The following is a 19,498-nucleotide window of genomic DNA, read 5'->3' as shown; positions in this document are numbered from 1 at the left end:
GATGTTTTCTAAGTTTATAGGACTGTACTTTTGTCAAAGTGTTGCTTCTTCCACATAGCCATCATTCGCCAATTACTTTACTGTCTCCCTTTTATTTTCGAAGGTCTGTGAATTTGTCTTCCACTTCTCCCCACCTAGCATTTGATGTCATCATCTCACTTTGTTCCCCACTTTTTTCATTTATGTACATCTTATTTCCCTTCCAGAAACCCAGGGGTTAATGTCAAAAGGGCAAGGTTCATCCAGCAGCTGCCGCACTGTTGCCTAGCAACCATTAGGGGCAGCTGAGAATTACTGCACAAGCCTTTGTGGGAACATGGTCTGACCCAACCATCAGAGGGGAGAGTAAAGAACAAATGATAATAATAATAATATATATAAACACGCTTTATTAAATATAAAAGCAGGATTTGATTCTGTCTTACAGAACACCATATTATTGTTTACTTCTCCTATAAAGAATTTATGTTTGCTTTAAGAAATTTCAGCTTCTTTTTGCTCCCCTCTCTTTCACAGTGGTTTAGTCCTGCTACTTAGAACAGCATCCCTTAGTCATCAATCCTCCACAGGGGTCTGACTCTGTCTTACACACTACTAGACCCTTTACGATCTCACTCTTCCTCTTCTTTTCCTTCCCTCTCCCAGAGTGGTTTGATGGCTCCTTATCGAAAAGCATCCCCATTCAGCTCCATATGCATCTCAGTGGTTTGATCCTGTCTGGTAAGCATCAGCATCTTTCCTCCTCCTGTCTCACACCAGTGATTTGATCCTGCGTTATTGAGCATCAGTTTATTTTAGTGCCTCCCCCGGGGTCCACAGTAGTTTGATCCTACCTCTCGGACTATTAGGTCCTTTCTTATCCCCCCTCCAGCACCACCACCACAAATGGTATGATCCTTAGCATCAGGTCCTTTTTGTCCCCTCCTTGCTGGTCTTCTAAGCAGATTGAAGCAGCTTCATCTCATTCCTGGTTCATCCTGATTCCCTCAGTGGCTTGCTCCTGCATTAGTAATGTAAAACTGGCCCAAAAGGGTTTAAAATTGTCAGAAGTTGATCTTGATCAGTTCAAATATTTTTTGACAAAGAAAATCAGTTCTGGTCAGTTCAAATCTATTTTGACCAGTTTAAACCAATTCTGCAGAACTCGAGCCTGCGGTCGGTAAACCCAGGAAGATGGCTGAAGACTATGCTGATTCAAGCCAAAGCAAGGAATCAGGTACTTAACAGAAGTTGATACTCAGCTGAGAACCAGGATAGAAAACAGATCAAATAAGAAGACAGGAAAATACAGGGGCCAGGGTTTGTTGAGGGGAGATTCAAAAGAGGCTAGTTGCTAGTTGCACCCAAAGTTGGGCTTTTTTTTTTTTGTGAGATATGAGAGGCCATTCTGAGGAGGTAATGCAGAGTTTTGGGCTCTGCCTTGGTTTGTCTGGGAAGCAGTATGTGACCTCACAGCATCCAGTAATTTCATCTGGCTGGAGCTGAGACTAGGTTGTATGTGGCCCCAGTGATTCCTGGCTCTGCATGCCAGCTCCTGAAGGCATTCTTTGTGTCTGGTCTCACCTCAGGCCAAAGTTAACGGAATACCAAACCGTGAATGAAAACTTTTCCATCTTTTTAACTGTAGAGGGTCATAATGCTGTGTAGCTGTTTAGGGATGCTATTTAGGGTAGAAGGAGGGATTGGTAAATCTTGAAGAAAAGAGCTAATTATAATAGGTAAGGCATGAAGTGAATGAGTCAGCTAATTAGAATTGAGTTGAGGAGTATACCTTGCGATGTTTTAGAGAGCTGTGTAAGAGAAAATGGTAGGCTTAGAACAGTATCTAATCTCTCATGTGCAAGACTGGCTATCTAGTTCCTTGTCGTTTGTGGGCTGAGGTAGAAATTGGCCTGCGTTATCTGGATTTCTCCCATGTGGTTGCCTTTCTGTTCTTTGTTGGGACTGCAATGTGAAGGGAAGGGGCTGACAAACATGGAGAATGAAGAATGAATTTTCATAGATTGCAGCATTTCTAATTTGTGCACAATCTCTGCAGTGAGACACTGGGCCAGATGCTTTGATAACGACTAACATAATGCTGCAAGATTGAAGGTGGGGTTAGAGCTCTGTTTGGTGCAATATATGTCAGCATCTTTTCTGCAGATGGATGAGGCTCTATGGCTGTATACCTGAAAGGTTAAAAAGAAAGATTCTTCAGCATGGCATAGAAACTTGGCTGCCTGGAAAGGAAACTTACTCTTTTGTGAGATAACTTGGCTTAGGAACTTGTGAGTTGAAAGATGTCTTTTAGGAAGATGGCTTCAGTTAGCCACTGCCTGTTTCTTGACAGGGAGGATGTCAGGCATTTTAATCAAGGCAGTTGAATGGCACTTCGAAATGCTGAGGTAGAAAACAGAGCAGATGATTTGGAGTCAGAGTAGAGAGGCTTTGACTTCTAGTTCTACTATTTGATATGTGGACTTTGAGCAAATTAACCTCACAGAGACTTGCTTTCCTTACCTGTAAAATAAAGTTAATATTATCTGTCCTAAAAGATAAGAAGCCTAGCGTTTCATGCCTTGTGGTGCAAAATAGCTGTTATTTAACTTTTTTTGATCAAACTAGATTGTGTGACAGAGATAATTATTGTATACGTGTGGAGGAAAAATACATAATTAAGTTTGATGAAGATAATTAATTTTTAATTTTCCAGCAGTGTTTCCCTCAAATGAAGCTACTTAACTGTTCTGATAAACAAAGGAGAAAGTGCTCATTGAAGTATTTATTACTATTATTATTATTTTTTAATTTTATTATTATTATAACACTGCATGTTCTCACTCATAGGTGGGAATTGAACAATGAGAACACATGGACACAGGAAGGGGAACATCACACACTGGGGATCATTGAAGTATTTTATAAACCACAAAGCACAATATAGATGTGGGAAATTTTTGTTTTTATAATGATATGTCGATTACTATTAACGTGTCACTTAGAAAAGCCATAGCATACAGTGTTTTCCAATGTTACAGACTTATAGATTTCTCTGGTTCCAGATTCAGTTCTTGTCCTACTTCAGCTTCCACTTTTGGCCACCAGAAGTCCTGAGATATGACATGCAAACCACAGTGACCCAAGGTGGGGGTTGGGAGATAGGGATATCATGATATGAGTGTGAACAGAGAGCTATGGGTATGAACAGGGTGGAGTATCACAATCTGTCCTGCAGCCACAGACATCTTGGAATTATCTTATTGCAAGGCAAATCTGGATTACCTTACCTGGATTCTGTCACCATTACTGAAAACAGCAGGATCAGGTAACGTTGCAACAGGAAGGGAAATGATGTGGGCCTTCAAGAATGTGGAGGTCTTGATTCTGCCATTCATAGTTGGGGCGGTAGGGGGTGAATGGGAGTCAGACAATACAGTAGAGCCTCAGCTTGAAAAAATTAAATTTTAATATATTTGTGGCTATAACAGCCCCTCAGGGGCTGTGTCCTGTACTCAGATTTGTGGGCTGGGAAACGTGGCCTTTTTGGATATGGTCTTTTAACGAATAGATGCAAGTAGGTAATGACTATAGTTTACTTACGTTGCAGAAAGGAACATGACAAAAATGTTTATTTTTATGACACCCTGGTGAACAAGATGGAGGAAACATAAGCTAGAACATTATTCCTTTAGTTGGAGTCTGAAAGGTTTTTTTAAAGTACTACTTATATTGAGCACTTATTACATACCAGGCATTGTGCTAAGTACTTTATATGTATTAGTCATTTAGTCCTCATAACAGCCCTAGGAGTTGTATATTATTAGCTCCAACATACAGATGAAGAAACCATTTACAAAAGTTGCTAATTATTTATTCTGTGTTTCCCTGGGGTAGGAATTCTTAAAAAGGGCAAGAGATGAGGGCACATTCTCTGAGAGATTTATCAGAGTCACTTAGATAAAGGTTTCTCCAAGCCACACAGGCTTTTCCCCTAATTTTAGTTTTCCTCTAAGGAGTCCTGCCCCTCCTTGGGTATTGCTGGTGTTTTGTGAGCTATTGTGATTAATGTAAATCGATGGTGGAAAGGTCTATCAGGTATACTGAGGTAGGAGAAAATTGTGCTTCACTGTTGCAAAGAGAAGTCCTTGGTGGTGAGCTGTAGGGCTCTGTACCTGACTTCGTCTTGGTTTCAACATTTTAATTAATGGCTTGGATGGAGATGCAAGAACAGTATACTCATTGAGTGTTAAGAGAGAACTGTAAAAGGGAGGGTAAATATATATGATGGGTGATAGAACCAGAAATCCAAGAATGTACTAAATTGCAAAGATGGTCCAAAAATAACAAAATAAATTTGATAAGAAAAAATGTGGTATCTTGCACCAGTTTCATAAAACAAATTAAAAATTAAAAAAATAGCAACTCTACAGGATGGGTCTATGTTTAATATGGCTGCCGAAAAAGTTAACAGAAATTGAGGCTGCATTAATAGTAGTATAGTATCTAGAATGCAGGAGGTGATTATTTCCTTTGTTGCTGAGTTTGTAGAACCATACCTCAAGTATTTTGCTCAGATATGGCAGTTATCTTTTAAAAAGGAACACAGACAAAATAGAGATTAAGAAGAGAAGCCTTGAGGGTGGAGTGGGGGCAGGGTTACTGTCTTCCAGTTTCTACAGGGTTGTCATGAGAAAGAGAATTTTATTTGTAAAGTTTGACTCCAAGAGACAGAATTAAGATTATTGGGTGGAAGTTACAACAGAGCTGATTGAAGATGAAATGGGCTGTGTTAAAAGGGACTGAGTTCCCTGTCACAGGAAGCATTTAAGCAGATGCTTGCTGACTACATGTTATGACTTTAAGTTTGCTATAAGAACTCAAATGCAGCCTGAATTGCTACAGTTAAGTAAATTAAGAATCACCATGAGTGGCATTTCTTCAGGTTTTTTTTTTTTTTTTTTTTTTGATCTTGCTCCATTGCCCAGGCTGGAGTGCAGTGGTGGCGTAATTATAGCTCAGTGCAGCCTTGAACTCCTGGGCTCGAGCTATCATCCTGCCTCAGCCTCCTGAGTAGCTGGGACTACAGGCACATGCCACCACACCTGGCTAAATGTTCTTTGGTTGATACGGGGGGCGATGATCAAAAAATGTATAGATTAGACCTTGATAATAACTAGTGAATCCAAGGAAACACTGGCATGGCCCATTGAAGGATGACAATGAAGGAAGAAAACATTTATTAAGTACCTAGTATATGCCTGGTGCTCTTCCACACATTATTTCTTAATTTTTGCAATAATCAGGTGAATTACGTTTTATTAATCTCTCTTTTGCAGATGAGAAAACTAAGGGTCAGAGAGATTAAGTGACATGTCCAAGGTCATGCAGCTAGTAAGTGACTTTGTGGGGCACATATCAGAACCCTCTGTGGGGAAATATGTCATAGAATTTCCACTTTTACCTGATTACTTCTCCAGTTGAATAAAGAGCTGGTATTGCCAGAGGTGAGTCAGGGCTGTGTGGACAAGTGCGTCATGCTGGGCTGGGTGCCTGGAGTAGATGAGAATATCATGAAGATATATGATCAGCCTTTAGTCCAGCGGGTCCTGGAGAATGGTGTTGGAATGCAGCTGAGCTATTACACAGGCTGAATGGCATGAGCATTTATTCATAATGTCTGTACCTTATACAGAACTCTGTCTTCCATAGACTCTCATAATGGCACAGCTGTAAGAGAATGTAGAGATCTTTTTTAAATATCAGGGAAAATGTGATCCAAAGAGTGGAAGGGACTTCTCCAGCTTCTTCCACTTAATAATTTTGCTCCTGATTTTCCAGGGATTTATTTTTTAAAAAGTAATCCAGAAAATTTAGAATTCAAGCTTCTTAGAGCAGGAAGGATCAATTCCCCAGTGAAACTTGTTACTCTGTTTCAGAGCTACAAGATATATATGTAATGTTCTGGGTTTTTTTTCTCCCTAATATTATAAAAGGCAGTATAACAAAAATGGAAAGAGCATAAGCTTCAGAGTCAGACAGATTTGGTTTAATTTCTTTACTGGGACCCAGGGGAAATTCTTCAACTTCGTTGAGCCTCAGATTCTTCATTTGTGAAAATGGGAAGAATAGTTTTATTTCAGTCAAGTAGAGTTTGAGGTTCCTGTGGAAAATCCACTTGGAGAGATCTAGGGAAGGCTGAAACTCCAGAGAATGATCCCATCTGGATACATAGATTTGAGAATCAATAGCCAAGGAGGAATTATATAAAACCATGAGCATAGATTACATAATAGTTGTACATATTTATGGGGTACATGTGATGTTTTTATACAAGCATATGATATATAATGATCAAATCAGGGTAATTAGGGAATCCATATCCTCAATAATTTATTATTTATTTGTGTTAGGAACATTCCAATTTCACTGTTTTAGTTATTTTGAAATATACAATAAATTATTGTTAACCATAGGCACCCTATTGTGCTACTGAACACTAGCTCTTATTCCTTCTATCTAACTATATCTTTGTATCCATTAACCAACCCATCTCTATCCCCTGACTTCCTACTACTCTTTCCAGCCTCTGGTAACTGTCATTCTACTCTGTATCTCCATGAGTTCTTTTTTTTAGCTTCCACATATGAGTGAGAACATGTAATATTTGTGTTTTTGTGTGGCTTAAATAAGGTGTCTTTAAACAGAAACACACATAAACAAAGATTGTGTTTTGATGGGTTGATGGAAATGTGACCAGAGGCTCACAGGAGCCTAACTATGTATTTCTCCAGGAGCAGTGGTTCAGTATTCATTAATTCAGTGTTTGTAGTGGCTTTATAAAACATAGCAACTGTGAATAATAAGAATCAACTGCATATAATAATTATAATCTAACATGTTGATTATATCCAAATACATATAACTAGTAAGAAAAACAGAAGATCTCAATAAAAATGGGCAAAGGAGATGTATAAGTAATTAACAGAACAGGAAAAACAAACCATGTATATTAACATTATTGAAAAACTCTTGTCCGGGCGCGGCGTCTCATGCCTGTAATCCCAGCACTTTGGGAGGCCGAGGCGGGCGGATCGCCTGAGGTCAGAGGTTCCAGACCACCCTGGCCAACATGGTGAAAACCTGCCTCTACTAAAAATAAAAAAATTAACTGGACATGGTGGTGGGCTCCTGTAATCCCAGCTCCTCAGAAGGCTGAGGCAGGAGAATAGCTTGGACCCAGGAGGCGGGGGTTGCAGTGAGCCAAGATCGTGCCATTGCACTCCAGCCTGGGTGACAGAGTGAGACTCCATCTCAAAAAAAAAAAAAAAAAAAAAAAGGAAAAGGAAAAGAAAAACTAATAATGGCATGTCATTTTTGTCACCTATCAAATTAGAAAAAAATAGAAAAGATAATAGTCTGTGCTGGTGAGAGTGCAATGAGGTGGTCATTCTTGTACAGTGCCAGTGGATTAGATTGGTACATCATTTTTGGAAGTAGTTTGATGTTATCTATCAACATGTCAAAACATAAAGATTCAGATAAATAGAGATTCAGATAAAGATTTACATACCTTCAAATAACATTATTTGTAAAAACAAAAATGGGAATAAAAAGAAAAATGCCCCAAAATAGGGGAACAAATATATTACGGATGGAAACAAGATGAGAGACTTACAAAACTATTAAAAAATATTTTAAAGAAAAGTTAATGACATGGGAAAATGTTCATGATTTAATTGAAATGAATCAGATTATGATATAGATAATAAAAATTAAAATATGCCAAAATCATTTATACAAAAGTAAATTAACCTGAAAATAAATAAGTTTATTCAAGATTAAAGTATATTTTATTTTATATGTCCTTAATTGTTAACCAGAAACTAGGGGGTCTAGGGGATACCCTTACCTGCTGTTTGGTAACCATCACTTTAACCTTACTCAATTAGGCATATTTTAGGAGGTGGGACAATGGGTTTTGTCAGAACGAGGATTTGGGTGTCACTCTCTCACTCCCCATCCCATGTCTTCCTTTATCTCCCCTCTCCTCCCTCCCTTCCCTCCACATTTTGTAATGCAGAGAAAGGTAAGATTCATTAAGACTTGGGTGAAAAGAGTTAACATGGGCAGAATCCTGGAAGACTTCAAGAAGAAGGTGGAATTCAAACGGAGTCCTGAAGAATAGGTAAGGTTTTTCTAGGGGAAAAATATAGGTTAGATCATAACCTTTTTAGTTTCCAAATGTCAATGATACTACCCTAGACTATAAAGGCAATGCCTTTGAGAGGTACTAAGAGTGGTTTTCCTTTGGGACAGCTGTATTTGGAATTTTCTAGTGCCTTTCCTCAGAGTTCAGGTAAGTTTTCATATTCTGAAGCTCTGATCTTGGGATCAATATAGGATAGATATAGAAAAATTTCAAGAATTCGACATTGTTTTGATAAACCAAGTATGTAATATGGGGAGTGGATTAAGGTTGATGGGGTGGTGGGGTGGTATAGTGGCTGGGAGGTATTGGGGAGAAGAGAAAGGAACAAATATTTGTTGAGCCTGCTAATTGTTACCATGCTTATTTAATTTTACCAAATGTACCTAACAACCATATGAAGAAGGCAGTTACTCCAATTTTGAAGATAAGAAGTCACGAGGGCCTAATGGAGGCTGGGGTAGTGAAAGTGGTGAGGAGTAGATGTATGTGACTTATATTTTCAAAACAAAATTGAAAATAGCAGTGGCAGGTATGGAGGGAATGTTAATTGGCTTAATTGTGATGTACAGAAAACCATTTTAGAAAACTAAACTCTGGTTAGTAACAGGTTTCCTGCCAATGTTCAGAGGCTTTGAGCCTGGGTCATCTTGGGAGGATGGAAAGGCTATTAATGGAGGTGGGGACTTAAGAGGAAGAGTATGTTGGAGGGAAGATGATATTCCCTAATTCTTCAAAGGCTCTTCTGTGCTTGTCAGCTCACACTGCCCTTCTTATTGTGCTCTACCATATTGTATAGGCACTCCATATATGTAAATATTTACAAATGCATCTTTGGGAGGATACATAAGAAACTTTTAACAGTGATTGCCTCTAGAAAAGGGAACTTGGTGGGATTGGGAAGAACCCTTACTTTCACTTTGCATTTTCTGAATTATGTATCATATACATGTGTTACCTACTTAAAAAAAAAGAATATTATAAAGCAGATGAAAAATAAAATAGAAAAACCTAATACCTCTCCAATACATTTCCATATTCTGCACTTTAATCACAAAATTCTTCTGCATCCTGTGCCCTTACTTGTCCATGAAACCCTTCCCTGACCATTCTAATTCATATCCTAGCCTTTCTGACTATTTGGTGTGGGAATGAATGGGAAGAAGGAAATGGGACTAGAAAGTTCAGACTATTCTTGCAGAAGATTAGTGGAGAAAGGAAGGATATTAGGTAATGTGAAACCTTGGAGTCCAGGGAGGTTTTCTAATTTAGGTCTTTCCTTATTTGTGACTAGGAGAGATATTTGCACCTGTCTAATAGGTGTAGGGGGAAAGACTGGAGAGAGGGGAGAGAAGTTGAAGACAAAGGAAATGGAGAGGTTGTAAACGGGTTTACCAAAACCTATCAGCCATGTTGGGATAGAGTTGCAAATGAATGTATTTCTAGAGAACTGCTCAGAAATGGTTCTGAAAGCCTGAAAAGCTCTCTGTAAGGAACCAGATTTCAGAACAGGCCTCTCTCTGGCCATTTCCTACAGCAACTTTTCACAATTAGTCCTTTTGGGTCTGCTGAGTTCTATCAAGCAATCATTCAACAAATGTTGAGTGACCATTATGAGTAAAGTCATGGCACGGGACAGGGATTGTATGGCTTAATTAAATATACTGACTTGACATTCACAAAGGAAAGAAAGGTTCTGTGAGAAAAAGTTGCTTAAATATAGGTTTTGAGATAGATTCAAGTCCACAGAACCAATACAGTGCTTGGTTCCTAGTAGGTGTCCAGTAAGTGTTTGTGACATAATTTGTTTATTGAGGACCTCCTATCAATCAAGCACTGTGCTAGGCTCTGGGACTACATAGATAAGTTATTCAACATCCTACATTTTGAGGTACTTAGGCCTAGTGGTGGTTACAGTAGAGTGATTAATATTTTGACGAAGGTACAAACGGGTAGGAGAGGATCTACCCCAGAAACAGAACCAGATTTCAGTGTGTTGAGGGGTGAAAAGGAAAAGACTAAGTGAAGACGGTGAATGTAAATGGTTCTTTAAAAGTTTTTAAACTGTTCTTAAACTGCTTTTAAAAAGCTTGGTTAGAAAGAAAAGGAGAGACAGGGCAACAAACAGAGAAAGAGATAAGGTGGAGGGACTGTTTCTTAAATGATGGGAGGTTTCAGCATATTGTTGTGCAGAGGACAAAGAACCATTGGAGAGGGAAGGAGTGAAGATTCGAAGTTAGGACAGTGATTGATGAAAAGAGATGTCTGAATATATAGGAAGAGATGGAAGAGAAAGTTGGCCAGGAACTCCTGAAGAAGTTATCATGTGGTGCCAATAACTCTCCTGAAGAAAGAAACCATAAATTTTCAGGTGGTACCAGGTCAAAATGTGGTTAAAACTAGAGAAAAGAAAATGGTTGCAATAATAGATTATAGAGCCCAGGCAAGTCAGAAAAAATAATTAGGATGGACTGATAAACTGACAGAAACCAGGAGCCCATAGAATAGGAGTAGTATGGGCAAGGAAGTAAAAGCCCTCACTGGAAAATAAAAGTAGCTGAAGAGTAGGGTATACGAATTTAAGATTTCAGAAGTAGAGCTGTTCTGGATGATGAAAAGACCCTGCATGGGCCATGGATGTGGATAAATGAAGTGTAGAAAAAGTCACTGGAATTGAGTCAAGCAAGTGAGGCTTTATGGTTAATCTCCATGGAAACCCCTCTGTGATGATACAAAGATTTGTACCAGAAGTCAAATGTTCAATTTATGTTTGTGAGAAACCAGGAAGTAAAGAGATGTCAGTGATGAGACTCTTTGGTAGGGAAATGCTAGTTGTCTTAGCTGTCATTCACCCACCCTCCCAAATAAAGAGACAGGTGAGAGAAGGTGTGCTGCATATCTGTGAACTTGGCTTCCCCTTCTCTAAGAGCTTCGAAGGGAATGAGATGGCAGACTCAGGCTGCTTAGGGAGTTTAATCTGTGAATGTGTAGTTCAGCCTGTCCTAGTGGCACCAGCTGCATGCAGATGTAGCCAGCAAGATAAGGCAGTTCAATGTCTGCGGCTAGCTGGAAACATGTAACTCCTCAGAAGTGGTGAGAGGTGTAGGAATGAAGAGGAACTGAATCACACAAAGGAGATGAAAACAACACGTCTGGGCTGAGTAATTCTGCAAAAAGTGTGGTGAGCTGGCGGTCTGTCCATGTATTTCCATGGTCTTTACAAGAATAGTAGTGAGTAATAACATATGAAACAGTTTATCACTGATGCTTTGAGATGAACATCAGGCAGAGAAGCCAAGTTTTCCATGTGTCTAGGAGAGCTTTTGAGGTACAATTTTGGTTACCAACTGGCTCCACAGTTTAGATCTTGGTGGGGAAAATATTCTAGAAGAGTAGTGACAGCAACTCCCATCTTTGGAGGTATCTGTGAAGAAAACCCAGAGAAAATAGGGAATAGCTTCAGGAAGCCCTAAGCTGTCCTCTTTCACAATAGCAACAATAATAGTGATGATGACAACAGCTGAAACTTATGTAGCACTTACTCTATGCCAGGCACTGTTTTAAGCACTTTATTCATATTATTTCTTTCAGTGCTTAAAATAATCCTGTGAGGTAGGTACTAATATCCTAATTTTCCTAAGAGAACGATACTTTGTTACAATTCCCAGGATCCCCTCCTACTTACCCCTACCTACTATGGCTTGGCTTCTGAGTATGTAACATAGAGGTAGAGACCAGTGGCCTGGCTGAATCTTTGAAGATGATTTTGGTCACATGGTAAAGACCATGCCACGGGAATCTGGTGTTGTTCTGAAGTAAACCTGACAGACAGAGAAGCCTTCACAAAGGTTTTATAAGATCCAAAATTATAATTATGGTGTGTGTGTGTTTCTAAATGTAGATTAGATTATCTCTGGTATCACAAGGTAACACAAGGAACTTTTAACAGTGTTTTCTTCTAGCAAAGTTAACTGACTTTCAAACTGTATATAGCCTTTTGAATATGTTAGAATTGTTTACCATGTGCATGCATTTCCCTTTCAAAATCTAAAACAAAACAAAAACCTCCAAACAAATGTTAAAAAAGAATAAATTTCCAAATAATCTTTTGAAAACTCCATTTCCTCATCTTCCCATTTTCCCCTGTCTCACTCCTATACTTATGACAGGACTTTGGATAGAGGAAAGAAACTTAGCAGGAGCGAAGCTTGCTGCTGCAATTTTTGCCATGTTTTCTGGGAAGTCATATTGCATCCTGTAACATTCCAAATAAGCCCATAACAAACCTCAAAAGTGTACATTCTCAATTTTATATTCCAAATAGTATAACATCGTGAATATGTCCATAACAAACCTCAATAGTGTACATTCTATACTTTATATTCCAAATAGAGAAACAGAGAGACTTTTGCAACCATTTCTATCTATTTTTATTTGAATGGAGGTTATAACCAGGTTTGAATTCTAGTGAGTGTTTGCTTAACTGAAACATTCCATTCCAATTAGCCCAAGCGACTTAAAGCAAAGAAAACCATCAAGTAGAAGTCTGGCCTTTCAAAAGAATTTTCTGTACCCTTGGAATTCATTGCAAATTCTGTTTTAATATTAGACACACTTATGCTACATGCACTGGCTTAGTTTTGCCTGTGCTCCTTCATCTTTGCCAATACCATCTTGCATCTTCCCTTCAAGGTCATGTGCCAGTCCTCCTAACAGTGAAATTATTTTCCTGGTACAACTTTCCCACACAGTCCAGAGCCTCTCTCTATTCCCAGCTCAAACTCTTCCTCTCATTTCTGTTTGTCTGAGGGAACAGTTTATTATAGTTAAGTTTCAAGGTGAATTAGAAAATCTCTAAGGTCACCTCCTGCTCTATAATCTCTGGTTCACTTGAAGGAACTATTTCACATTCCAAAGGCAAACCTCCCTCTATTGGTCCTCCTCTACCTTCCTTATGATTTATTGTCAAGGGTTGAATATACTTCTTTTTCCAGGGGCAGCCCTGGGAATTCACACACCTTAAACCAAAGAAATGGATTGTTAACATTAACAGTGAAATGTCTAGTCTCAAAGAGGCTGATGTTCAGGTGGAAGCCTTCATAGTGTCCCTCACATCCATCCACCCTTGTAAACAGCTGTTCTTCCCCTGCCCAAAGTAAGGAATAGATCAACAAAACAAAACTCCATCCTTCTTGTGGAGCCTCCCTTGATATTCCTCCACATCTCAATATTATCTTTGCACTTTTGAGGTTATCTGCTAAAGCAGGCTTGCTTGGTCTGGTTACTGTGTAGATTACAGCCACATTGTTAAAAAGGCCTCCAACATCTGGGCCATTTGAAGCCACTGTGCTCTTGTGGGTTCTTCTGGCTCCAGATCCCTGGTTGGGGATTTCATCTTATGTATTTGTACTGCCCCAAAACTAGTTGTTGCTGGCCTCAGAATCAGATTGAGAATTCTGGGAAAATGAAATCCTTATGCTTTGCCCTAAGGCAAAACACTCCCTTTTATTATCTTAAGTGCCCGATTTCCATTAATCGCTTTATTTTTCTGGGTGAAAATTAATACCATATTTAAGGAAGATAAAGTCACATGGTCTCCAGTACCAATATCAAACATTGAGTGCTACATAGTGGGAAGTAGGAGACAGGAAGAATAGCTCTGCTCTCTAAGGCTAAGGTCCTGGACCTGTAGCACTATTCCAACTTAGGCTAGGTTAGAAGAGATCCCTTGCTTGGAAAGTTGGAACACACGCACGCATGCACGTACACCCTTCCCCTGACCCCCGCCCCCCACATAAAATTGTCTCAGGCTTCTCTTCTAAACAGATGGCATGACAACAAAAGGGAGAAGTAGAGGGCTCTGGTAGGATCTGGAATGATGTTTTCTCCTCTTCTTAGTCCTAAGGGTGATCCAGCTATGTCCTAGCTCATAAAGTCTGCTTGGCCTTGGTGTCAACCTTAATTGACAGCAATGGCAAAAGCCCACAGATGACTGAGTCACATAATCAGAAAGATGCTCTAGAGGTTATTTAATTGACCCCATTCTTCTTTCCTCTGCCCTTAGCTCCCATGAAGGATTATACCTAAAACAAGCTCTTACCTGCAGAACTTGTCAGGAAAGGCTGTAGGATTATTATTTTCATTGCCACTCAGGGAAAGTGGAGTCCAAAAAAAGCAAAGTAATTGGCAACTCAGCTTTACTTGCCAGCCTGGCTGCACATGGGATTAGGCTTGGAATGTCAACTTTCCAGAAAACATACATGGGAAGAGAGAAAACAAGAAGAGAGTGAGGACAGAATGGGGCCTTCAAATAAGCCATCCAAGTTGTGAAGCTTCTGGTGTCTCCCTGCTGCTTTCTATCTATATGAAAATTTCACTTCTGACAAAGTCTCCCTCCCCAAGGTCTCTAGGCCCCCAATCACTTCTTACTCATGGTTCTCAGTAGATCTCTGAGCTTTGAGGCAAAAAGCTTGTGGATGAGTGCACACACATATGTCCACTTTGTAGGACACTTCTTCAGTCATAACCAGAGAAAGTAATTTAAAAAAAAATTCTTCTAAAAATTGGGATACATATGCAGAATGTGCAGGTTTATTAAATAGGTATATGTATGCCATGTTGGTTTGCTGCACCTATTGACCCATCCTCTAAGATCCCTCCCCTCGCCCCCCACCTCCTAACAGGCCTTGGTGTGTGTTATTCCCCTCTCTGTGACCATGTGTTCTCCATGTTCAACTCCCATTTATGAGTGAGAACATGCATTATTTGGTTTTCTTTTCCTGTGTTAGTTTGCTAAGGATGATGGCTTCCAGCACGATCCATGTTCCTGCAAAGGGCATGATCTCATTCTTTTTTATGGCTGCATAGTATTCCATGGTGTGTATGTACCACATTTTCTTTATCCATTCTAACATTGATGTGCATTTGGGTTGGTTCCATGTCTTTGCTATTGTAAATAGTGCTGCAATATACATACATGTCTATGTGTCTTTATAGTAGAATGATTTACATTCCTTTGGGTATATGCCCAGTAATGGGATTGCTGGGTCAAATAATATTTCTGGTTCTAGATCCTTGAGGAATTGCCCCACTGTCTTCCACAATAGTTGAACTAATTTACATTCCCACCAACAGTGTAAAAGTGTTCCTTTTTCTCCACAGCCTCGCCAGCATCTCGTTTCCTAACTTTTTAATAATCGCCATTCTAACTAGCATGAGATGGTATATCATTGTGATTTTGATTTGCATTTCTCTGATGATCAGTGATGTTAAGCTCTTTTGTTCATGTTTTTAGGCTGTGATGCTAGTTTCTTTTGCTGTGCAGAAGCTCTTTAATTAGATCCCATTTGTCCCATTTTTCAATTTTGACTTTTGTTGCCATTGCTTTTGGCATGCCCTGTATGGTATTGCCTAGATTTTCTTCTAGGGTTTTTATGGTTTTGGGTTTTACATTTAAGTCTTTAATTCATCTTGAGTTAATTTTTCTATAAGGTGTAAGGAAGGGGTCCAGTTTCTGTTTTCTGAATATGGCTAGCCAGTTTTCCCAGCACCATTTACTGAATAGGAGATTCTTTCCTCATTGCTTGTTTTTGTCATGTTTGTCAAAGATCAGATGGCTTTAGAAGTGTGATGTCATTTCTGGGATCTCTGTTCTGTTCCATTGGTCTATATGTCTGTTTTGGTACCAGTACCATGCTGTTTTGGTTACTGTAGACTTATAGTATAGTTTGAAGTCAGGTAGTGTGATGCCTCCAGCTTTGTTTTTTTGTTCTTCTTAGGATTGTCTTGGCTCTATGGGGACTTCTTAGATTCCGTATGAAATTTAAGGGAGATCTGGCAAGATGGCTGAATAGGACAACTCCAGTCTGCAGTTCCCAGCGAGACCAATGCAGAAGGAGGTGATTTCTGTATCTCCAACTGAGGTACCCGGTTCATCTCATTGGAACTGGTTAGGTAGTGGGTGCAGTCCACACAGGGTAAGCAGAAGTAGGGTGGGGCATTATTTCACCTGGGAAATTCAAGGGTCCATGGACCTCACTCCCCAAGCCAAGGGAAGTGTGAGGGACTGTGCTGTCTGGTTGAGATACTATACTTTTCCTATGGTTTTTGCAACCCACAGACCAGAAGATCCCCTCATGTGCCTACACCACCAGGGCCCTGGGTTTCAAGCACAAAACTGGGTGACTGTTTGGGCAGACACTGAGCTAGCTGCAGGAGTTTTTTTTGTTTTGTTTTTCCCCCAGTGGCACTTGGAACCCCAGTGAGACAGAACCATTCACTCTCCTGGAAAGGGGGCTGAAACCAGGGAGCCAAGTGGTCTTGCTCAGGAGGTCCCACTCCCACAGAGCCTAGCAAGCTAAGAACCACTGACTTGAAATTCTCTCTGCCAGCACAGCAGTCTGAACTTGACCTGGGGTAATCACGCTTAGTGGAGGGAGGGGCATCCACAATTACTGAGGCTTGAGTAGGTGATTATCCCCCAACAGTGTTAAGAAGGCTGGGAAGTTCGGACCAGGTGGATCTCACCACAGTGCAGCAAAGGGGCCATGGACAGACTGCCTCTCTAGAGTCCTCCTCACTGGGCAAGGCATCTCTGAAAGAAAGGCAACAGCCCCAGTCAGGGGCTTATAGATAAAACTCCCATCTCCCTGGGACAGAGTAACTAGGGGAAGGTGCGGCTGTGGGCACAGCTTCAGCAGACTTAAACATTCCTGCCTGCTGGCTCTGAGGAGAACAGTGGATCTCTCAGTGCAACGCTTGACCTCTGCTAAGGGACAGACTCCCTCCTCAAGTGGATCCCTGACCCCTGTGCCTCCTGACTGGAAGACATCTCCCAGCAAGAGTTGACAGACACCTCATACAGAAGAGCTCTGGCTGGCATTGGGCAGGCGCTTCTCTGGGAGGAAGCTTCTAGAAGAAGGAGGAGGCAGTAATCTTGGCTGTTCTGCAGCCCCTGCTGGTGATAGCCAAGCAAACAGGGTCTGGAGTGGACCTCCAGCAAACTCCAGCAGAATAGGGGCCTGACTGTTAGAAGGAAAACTAACAAACAGAAAGCAATAACATCAACATCAACAAAAAGGACCCCCATACAAAAACCCCATCCAAGGAACATTAGCATCAAAGATCAAAGGTAGATAAACTCATGAAGCTGAGGAAAAACCAGCACAAAAATGCTGAAAATTCCCCAAACCAGAATGCCTCTTCTCCTTCAAATGATTGCAACTCCTCTCCAGCAAGGACACAAAACTGGATGGAGAATGAGTTTGATGAATTGACAGAAGTAGGCTTCAGAAGGTGGGTAATAACAAACTCCTCTGAGCTAAAGTAGCATGTTTTAACACAATTCAAGGAAGGTAAGAACCTTGATAAAAAGGTTCTTGTAACCTTTTTGAGAAAAAGGTTCCTGTAGGAACTGCTAGCTAGAATAACCAGTTTAGAGAAGAACATAAATGACCTGATGGAGCTGAAAAACACAGCATGAGAACTTCATGAAGCATACACAAATATCAATAGCTGAATCAATCAAGTGGAAGAAAGGATATCAGAGATTGAAGATCAACTTAACAATTTAAAGTGTGAAGACAAGATTAGAGAAAAAAGAATGAAATTGAATGAACAAAGCCTTCAAGAAATATGAGATGGTGTGAAAAGACCAAACTAACAATTGATTGGTGTACCTGAAAGTGACGGGGAGAATGAAACCAAGTTGGAAAATATACTTCAGGATATTATCCAACAGAAGTTCCCCAACTTAGCAAGACAGGCAAACAGTCAAATTCAGGAAATACAGAGAACACCACTAAGATACTTTTCAAGAATAGCAACCCCAAGACACATAATAGTCAGATTCTCCAAGGTTAAAACAAAGGAAAAAATGTTAAGGGCAGCCAGAGAGAAAGGTCAGATTATCTACAAAGGGAAGCGCAACAGACTAACAGCAGATCTCTCTGCAGAAACCCTACAAGCTAGAAGAGAGTGGGAGCCAATATTCAACATTCTTAAGGAAAAGAATTTTCAACCAAGATTTCATATCCAGCCAAACTAAGCTTCATAATGAGAGGTGACAGCGTGCTGGCAGTCCTCACAGCCCTCACTCACTCTTGGCACCTCCTCTGCCTGGGCTCCCACTTTGGTGGCACTTGAGGAGCCCTTCAGCCCACCACTGCACTGTGGGAGCCCCTTTCTGGGCTGGCCAAGGCCAGAGCCAGCTCCCTCAGCTTGCAGGGAGGGTGGGAACTAGGCTAGGGCTGCGCATGGTGCTTGTGGGCCAGCTGGAGTTCTGGGTGGGTGTGGGCTTGGCAGACCCCACACTCAGAGCAGCCCCAGGCAATGAGGGGCTTAGCACCTGGGCCAGCAGCTTCAGAGGGTGTACTGGGTCCCCCAGCAGTGCCAGCCCACTGGCACTGCGCTCGATTTCTTGGCGGGCCTTAGTTACCTTCCCGCGGGGCAGGGCTCAGGACCTGCAGCCTGCCATGCCTGAGTCTCCCACTCCCTCTGTGGGCTCCTGTGTGGCCCGAGCCTCCCCGATGAGCACCACCCCCTGCTCCACAGCACCCAGTCCCATCCACAACCCAAGGTCTGAGGAGTGCGGGTGCATGGCACAAGACTGGCAGGCAGCTCCACCTGCAGCCCCAGTGTGGGATCCACTGGGTGAAGCCAGCTGGGCTCCTGAGTCTGGTGGGGACATGGAGAACCTTTATGTCTAGCTCAGGGATTGTAAATACACCAATCAGCACTCTGTATCTAGCTCAAGGTTTGTAAACACACCAATCAGCACCCTGTGTCTAGCTCAGGGTTTGTGAATGCACCAATTGACACTCTGTATCTAGCTACTCTGGTGATGACATGGAGAACACTTATGTCTAGCTCAGGGATTGTAAATACACCAATCGGCACTCTGTATCTAGCTCAAGGTTTGTAAACACACCAATCAGCACCCTGTGTCTAGTTCAGGGTTTGTGAATGCACCAATCGACACTCTGTATCTAGCTACTCTGGTGGGGCCTTGGAGAACCTTTTTGTCGACACTCTGTATCTAGCTAATCTGGTGGGGAGGTGGAGAACCTTTGTGTCAAGCTCAGGGATTGTAAATGCACCAATCAGCACCCTGTCAAAACAGACCACTTGGCTCTACCAATCAGCAGGATATGGGTGGGGCGAGATAAGAGAATAAAAGCAGGCTGCCCGAGCCAGCAGTGGCAACCTGCTCGGGTCCCCTTCCACACTGTGGAAGCTTTGTTCTTTCTCTGTTTGCAATAAATCTTGCTGCTGCTCACTCTTTGGGCCCACACTGCCTTTATGAGCTGTAAC

General features: G+C 41.1%; 1 long non-coding RNA gene across 1 annotated transcript in view; it reads left to right on the top strand.

Annotated features, from left to right (window-relative positions):
* Positions 1-733: 733 nt before the first annotated feature.
* Positions 734-19,498, top strand: part of LOC107972704 (uncharacterized) — a 354,895-nt gene continuing 336,130 nt past the window's right edge. Inside the window, exons 1-2 of the long non-coding RNA XR_010154783.1 lie at positions 734-1,216; positions 8,063-8,167. This is a non-coding gene — a long non-coding RNA (uncharacterized LOC107972704). The remainder of the gene's footprint in view (positions 1,217-8,062; positions 8,168-19,498) is intronic.

The sequence above is a fragment of the Pan troglodytes genome, chromosome X (genome assembly GCF_028858775.2).
Source record: "Pan troglodytes isolate AG18354 chromosome X, NHGRI_mPanTro3-v2.0_pri, whole genome shotgun sequence".
NCBI classification, from domain to species: domain Eukaryota; kingdom Metazoa; phylum Chordata; class Mammalia; order Primates; family Hominidae; genus Pan; species Pan troglodytes.
This window is presented reverse-complemented; position numbering and strand designations above follow the sequence as displayed.